We start from the raw sequence: 7,935 nt of genomic DNA, 5'->3' as shown, positions 1-7,935 counted from the left end.
AATAATAAAAAGGACAACGAATCAATTCAATTCCAACACTTAATATCAAACCCAAACATTTATATCAATAACCTATCATACATATTTATACTATATCAAGCAAAATTAGATCCAACACGATCACCAATCATCAAATTGATATGAATTCGCAAAATGGTAGAAATTGCCTAAACATTGATTAATTATGCCCAACCATAATCGATTCATGTAACATAAGAATACACATTGTCTATAACATAATTATATTCATACAAAATCAGTAGTATAAGCATGGGATATCAATAGAAATGAATCAATCCATCAAAATTCTAAAACATGCAATTCTACACAAAAGGATTAACAATGAAACTATAAATCGTAACGGTGAGAAACCATTACCTAATAATGATGAACAATAAGGTAAACTAGAGATTGAACCCTAGTATAAAGGTCTGGACTGAAATTTAAACTATTCACCAAAGCACTCGTGAAGAACAAGAACATTGAATTAGCGTAGATCTCGCAATTAGGATGTAAAATCATGTTACAATCGAATGGAATTACACCCGAACTTGTTAGAACAAAGGAAAATAATGTTTTTAGAGAGAATAGTTGTCTCTAGGGTTTAGGGTCTAAATGGGGACTGAACAAGAGAGTTATGGGGGGGGGGGTCTATTTATAGACCCCACTTTGGGTACACGGCGGCGCATCGTGCCACCCTTTGGAGCGACGTGCCACCTTGCACGCCGTCCCCCAGAGCCGGCCTCACTCCCGACTCAAACCGAATGGCTTCCGAGGCCCAAAGTTAATCCCTCTAGGTCCGAAACACATGAAACAAAGCCTAAACGACTTACCAAAGGTCTCACAAGACAAAACATGATTCCGAGGAATTAAAACACACATAAAAAAAGTCACAACAATATCAGAATGTTCATAGGAATAAACCGAAAAAGTACGGAGTGTCACAATCAATGACAACAGTGTTGAAATACACGGTCATGTGATGATAATAGTTGATATACTCGCGGTCTTGACAATTGATGACGGTGTAAGTGTGTACCCAGCCAATGACGATAGAGGTTAAGATACTCGATCATGTGACAACAGTGGTTATATTTCCGGTCAAATAAGGATCATGATTGCTATTATTATTAGAATTGAAAGTTGATTGAGGATTAGGGTTTTGTTTGGTTTTTATATTTGGTTATACATTTTTTTGTTATTTTATTAATCTTTATTAGTAATGTACAAACTCACCAGTTTTAACTGACGTTTTAAAGTTTAATCGTTTTCAAGAACGGGTTTTCGTCTTGAGTTTGACTTCCAATTTTGTTGTTCCTCAGACGGTATTTTGGAATCTTGAAGTATGTACAGTCCGTTCACTTCTAGTAGATCTGCAATAGTAGTGTTAATAGTGATGTTAACATACGGTTGTTAGACTGTTTTGTATATTTTGGATGATGATTATCATTTTTCTTGTATGTACATTTATCATGTTTTATGATATCGGTATTATGTTAGTGTTCATATGAAATGATTTGCCATGTTAAGTAAAGTATGATTTGGCAAAGAAGCATGCTAGTTAAATTAAAGAACAAGAATATATGAAGTTAGTATCATCCACGCGTAGTGTGTCATGAAGGGTATGAAATTAGACTATTTTTCATCTGTAGCATGATTAGTGAATAATGAGAGAAAATAAGAGAATTTTTAAAATAGGATTAGATTTGATATAACATGTTATGCATATGTGTGTGAAACCGATAGATCATTGGACTTGCTATGCGTTACAGAGCAACCACTCCCATTTCCTAAAGCCGGTTGCGACTCATGTGTTTGGGTCATGACAAATACTGTATTACTTAACCTTATAAGCATGATATTCTTGTTGGATTTTTTCTAGGTACATAACGCAGCGGAATTTCAAAAATTTATCAAAAACCTGAAACAAGATCCAATAATTTGAAGAGATACGCTAATTGCATAATTAAAACTTACTCGAATGTTGAATTCAAACATCTATGTAGGAAGGAAGGAGGTGGTTGCCTCGGATCAGAAACGCCTCCAGAAAAATGCGTTCTCTAAGAGTATCCACACGAATATACCTTTGCCAAAACGACTGCTTGTTTGCTAACACTTTTACTTCACAAAGCAATTCCAAATTTAGTGATTATGTCTTGTGTTTATTTCAAAAAACACATATGTAAAACCCTAGGCTTAAGAGTCTATTTATAGAAAAATAACACATGTAGGGTTTACTCAAAAACATGTTTTGCAATCATATACAAACACTGTGTTTTTAATAACTCTTCTATGTTTATGTTTATCCAAAACTCCTTTCTGATAATTACGTATATATATATATATATATATAATTATCATTATCTTCAAAAAATAATATCTTAAGGAAAATATTTATCCTTAAATTTCAAATTTAAACTAATGTATATATATTTGTTATTACATATTACGAATTATATATAAAATAATCTATTAATCACTTTATTCTATTAGGCTTGTACAGCAATAACTGTTTTGGGCCTCTTCTTAGTATGCAACCCTATAGGTTCATATAGCGTTGGCAGTGGGTTACAAGTCTCTATTTCGGTCCACAAGTCAAAGTGGCCTCTAGCAAGGCATTATGACTACTCAAGCCATATGAATATCGATTATCCGATTTAACCTTATATATATATATATATATATATATATATATATATATATATATATATATATATATATATATATATATATATATATATATATAATATCTTAATCCCTTTGTCTCGTGATATCCAGATTGAATATAAGGTACAATACTGTCATCCTTATAATAATCAATCATTAGTTTATTGATTTCAAGTAGACTAAAAATGATAACTCTTTATCAATTCATTTAGTATAGCCATGCATTTTATTCAGTCTATATTTTCAAGGGGCCCATAGATATGTTACTCAAATAATTGAGGGACAAATTCCTTCTCAGTCACTCACATTTCTCATATAGTTACTTTCATATTCAACGACAATCTATTCTATTATCCTATTAAGATAATGTAAGACTGTATTAAAATGTGAAATAGCTATGTAAAAATCCATGGGGATTTCAAGATCAAAGGATTGCTTTAATATTACTATAATGAAAGATACTTATGACAATGATCTATGTAGTATTCTCATGATGGGTCATCCGGTGCTTCATTTCATAAATGGAACCAATGATTTGACTTAATACTCATATACATGATTAGTAAAACATAATCATCAGTCAACATCATACTAGTATTAATGTACTATTAAGACTATGGATAGTTTGAATAAAATTTTTTATTAATCCTAAAGGTTTTACTATCAAGTCACATACTTGATGACCTTAACAAAAATGAACCATTCCAGCATTTAATCATAACATATAATGATAATAAAAATGCCAACTAATAAATAACAAAACATAAAGTAAATACATGGTCAAACATGATTGACCTAGTGCATATCACTAACAATTCTACTTGTCCAAATGTTTGATATTATTTTTGGTGCTACTAATGAATCCCTTTGTTGGGATTTCTCTAAATGTATGACAAAGGAATTTGAGATAAGTCTTATGGAGGAACTCAAATTCTTCCTTGGGCTTTAAATCAAGCAAGAAAAGGATGAAATTTTCATCCATCCATCCAAGTAGAAAAAATATATGCTCAAGAAGTTTGAAATGGATAGCTCCAATTGTAGCATAACACAAGTGAATACCACAGCAAAATTAGACAAGGATGAATCGGGTAAATACATTGATATAATAATATATCAAGGTAATGACGAAATCACTTTTTTTTACCTTAGCGCAAGTAGACCATATATCATGTTTAGTATTTTGTATGTGCCCATTTTCAAGCATTGTCCGGAGGAATCACATTTACATATGTTCTTAAGCGTATCCTTAAATATTTGAGTGCACTTCGCACCTAGGTATATGGTACTCTAGAAATTTTAACCTTAGATTACTTGCTTACTCCGACACCGACTATGCCGATTGTCTTTGGATCAAAAGAGCACTTCAGGTACATGCCAATTTTTGGGACAAAGTTTGATCTAATGGAGTAGTAAAAAGCAAGCATTCATGGTTTTATCAACCGCAGAGGCCAAGTATGTAGTGATTCGTTTTTGTTTTGCTCAGGTCCTTTGGATTAAAATACAACGAAATGACTATGGTCTTACATTAGCTAACATTCCCATTAAATGTGACAATACTAGTGCAATCAATCTTCCTAAGAATCCTATTGAACAGTCTAGAAGTTTACACACATATATTCACCATCATTTTATTCGTGACCACATGTAAAATAGTGACGTAGTAGTTGAATTCATCGACACAACTAACCAACTTGTTGATATTTTTACCAAATTTCTTAATAAAGAACATATGAACTTTATCATAAGAGAGATTGATATTGATTGATGGGAGCTCATTGAATTGATTTCTACATGTTATGAGCTGTGACTAGAATCCTTGAGCTTAATTGATTATTTTTGCCTTTTAGTGTGATTTAATGATTGGACTTTATATGTGCTAATTCAATTTGATGAATTATGCATAAATATTGGTTATTTTAATTGACTATATTCCATTTAAATTGAAATTAAGGCTTGATATGCATAAAATGGATGAAAATTTCTTTAAATGATTTTTAGTCATAGTTCGTGGGCATATCAACTATCATATCCCCTCCCGAATAAGTCCTACTTTTGAGCAGTAAGCTTCTGAGACAGTTTGCGGGCGCCAATAAGACGTTAAAAAAATTACAAACATAACCCTCATCCTAACTGTTATTTCCTAAAATCCCCATTTGGAGGGGAATGATGGATTGTTAGTATGGAGGATTTAAAACATATAATTGGAGGACATATATGGTTAATTTTATTTTTATACTAGATAGAATCTAGCATATCTTAGCCAAACTCTTCGCATGGGCTCGCCTTGCACTTGTATCGTCTAGAGAGGCTTACTTGTCTTATAGGTGCTTTAGCTGTTTTTGGTTTCATTGCTTTTTAGTTTGTCTAGTTTAATACCACCTATCCTACTGAGTATTATGGACCTACTAGACCAGAAGCTTCCCAAGCTTTTACTTTTCTAGTTAGAGATCAATGTCATGGGCTAACGTGGGGTGAATAATTCTATCAAATTGAGAATGATTGTATGTGTAATAACATCTACTATACGAAGAATATCAATGACCCCGATTATTGAAATTGCTAAAAATACCTGTTTTTGCTTATAGAATCTATTGCTTAGTTCAAAATCCTCTTTGCTAACTAGGTTAGAGTTATGCACTTATAATCTATAGTATTATAATCGAGATGGTGAATTTGTTCTCAGGCCTTGTACACACCACCCTTCCAACTATGACAGTTGTCCATGCCCGAAGTCGTTAACTTAACCATAATGAGCGGGATGCCGAGGGTAGGGCTAGTGACTGGAGTGAAGTCGTAACAAGGTAGTCGTACTAGAAGGTACGGCTGGATCACTTCCTTATCAAGGAGAGGTAATGTTTGTGGGGTATTTTGGTTTGACACTACTTCACAACCTAAAATAAGGGAGCCAAGTATGAGTTAAACTTATCTACGAAAGTCTTCTTTCTCAACGGTGAAGAAAGACCACGCTCATGACCTTATTGTCTTAAGTCGGAAGAAGTTGACATGAACCCCTTTTTTACATCCACATGTCCCTTCTAAGTGGCGACATGGGGGCAAAAAAGGAAATAGAGGGATGCGATTTCTCTCGCATTTGGCATTGTGAACCCCCGGCGGGAGGCCAGTACAACGGGTTATTAGCTCAGTGGTAGAGCGTGCCTCTGATAATTGTGTTGTGCTTGAGCTGTACGGGCTCTCAACCACATGGATAGTTAAATATGCTCATCAACGCCTAACATTGAGATGTGGCACATTACCATAGCGTACTTCTCTTGTTTGAACTGGGGTTTGAAACAAAATTGATCCTCAAAAGGATAGATGGGATGATTCAGGCTAGATCTAAATAACTTTTTGATGTTGTCGTGACACTTTGGTTACGAAGATTACGAGGGTCTGGCTTTCTGGATAAATTCAGTCAGTGAAAGTTCTAAAACTCAATAAAAATCAATAACATGTCGTGACGAGTTAAGCTTAGTTGAGTTTGTCCAAAAAAGTTGGTTTTGGGAGTTCATTGATTAGTACACCTCTAGTGTTGGTAAGATCGAAACCGTGTTGCGTCTCAAGTTTTCCGGCTGATAAGATCTCTGAGATTAACTAGACAACATGCTTGGTTTAACTATTCATTTCAAATGAAAAAGGAGTCTGTTGTTCGCGTGAGTCACCTTCTTCAAAGCTTCACTGGACGACACAACATTTTAGTTCAAAAATAAATAGGTCGGCCGTACTTGTTATGGTTTCCGAAGATCCTATATGATACCACTTAGGTCTACGTTGCCACGATATTTATCTGTGGAAGCGGGCGGGTAGAAGTTTGGTCAGGGTTTTTTTTGATGTCGTAGGGATGGGATTGACCTTTCTAACATATATTCACCCGTATCAGCATGGCCCCACTAATTTTTTTTCTCAATTGGAGCATTAAGCAGCGCAACCAAATTCTACTTGACTAAGCGTCGTGCTCGTCCAAGGAGGGAGTTTGCTTTACTCAAATACCTTTTTGATAACAAGGCGGAAACCCTCGAATGAACATTCATTAGTTTCATATGAAGAATGAACTGTGCCTTGTCCTAAAAAGCGCTAGTTCTATCAAAATGAAAAGTGTGACTTTGCTAAACAAGCAAGAAAATCACTTTACTAATAGAATAGAAGGTAAGGCCGGCTTTTGAGCTGTGAGCGAACAAATGACCATTCCTTGTTTTTTTGATAGCTTTTCAAAGTTCGCGGTCGCAAAGTGCCCCATGGCAGGCGTGAACCATGCATTTATTTCAAGAATCTAGCCGTGCGTTTTTTGACCGTTGACAGTTTATGTATTTTCAAAAAACTTGTTGTTTTATGAACATTTTAAGAGCTTTTAAACCCTATAAATACCCCTTAAGCATATGTTTTATGTTTACAACTTCATATAACATTTTTATACAGTTCTAAAGCAAAATTTTTCAATTTTTCTTCCAATTTTTTCTACTTCATTTGCTTTTCATACATACACCTCATTCATTAACATTCATGTCATGGATATTTCAAAAAGAGGTAGATCAAAAGATACTAGTTCAAGAAGGGGAGGCAATATACAAGAGGTTGCAATTAATCAATATATCCCTACTCATGACGCTACTACTCAAGCGGCATGAAGATAAACATTTTTGGAACGATCGATTTTACCAACATTCTTTTCAGACTTTGTCGAGTTAGATAAAAGCCGCAAAAAGATCAAGTTATGAGCTATATTAATGCTATGGGATGGAGAAAATTTCTCATACAACGCCACATGAGGAATTTGATGAGTCGAAAAGCGGATTCTTATGTTCCTTATTTATATTTGGAAGAAAGGTACGATGCCATGGTTTTCTTTCGTGAATTTCTCGTTGTTCTTTCAGTACCTATGATCACCTTTTATGTACATATTTTTGAACTTCCTTATTACCAAGGCTAATTCTTCTTATGAGCTAATTGATCCATCATTATTTGAGCTAATTGTGGGAGCTATATTTGATTTCTCTTTTTTTTTTCAATTGAAATCTTTTTTCTTTTTAATTTGACAATTTTATAATTCATGAGAGAACCTATTAGATCACTGAAGGAATAGTTCTTCAGATCCTTAACTTTAAAGATAGTAGTAATTTTTATTTCTCATTGATTAATGAGAAATCTCAAGATTTTTTTTCACAAGCATTTTATTAGTAAAATTTTCACCAAGATTTTTTTAACCATTGGCCTGATTTTTTCTTTAATAACAAAAATGTCACTTCACTCATATGCATGTGAAAAAATGGATGA

The sequence above is a fragment of the Mercurialis annua genome, linkage group LG3, assembly GCF_937616625.2.
Source record: "Mercurialis annua linkage group LG3, ddMerAnnu1.2, whole genome shotgun sequence".
Classification (NCBI taxonomy): domain Eukaryota; kingdom Viridiplantae; phylum Streptophyta; class Magnoliopsida; order Malpighiales; family Euphorbiaceae; genus Mercurialis; species Mercurialis annua.
This window is presented reverse-complemented; position numbering follows the sequence as displayed.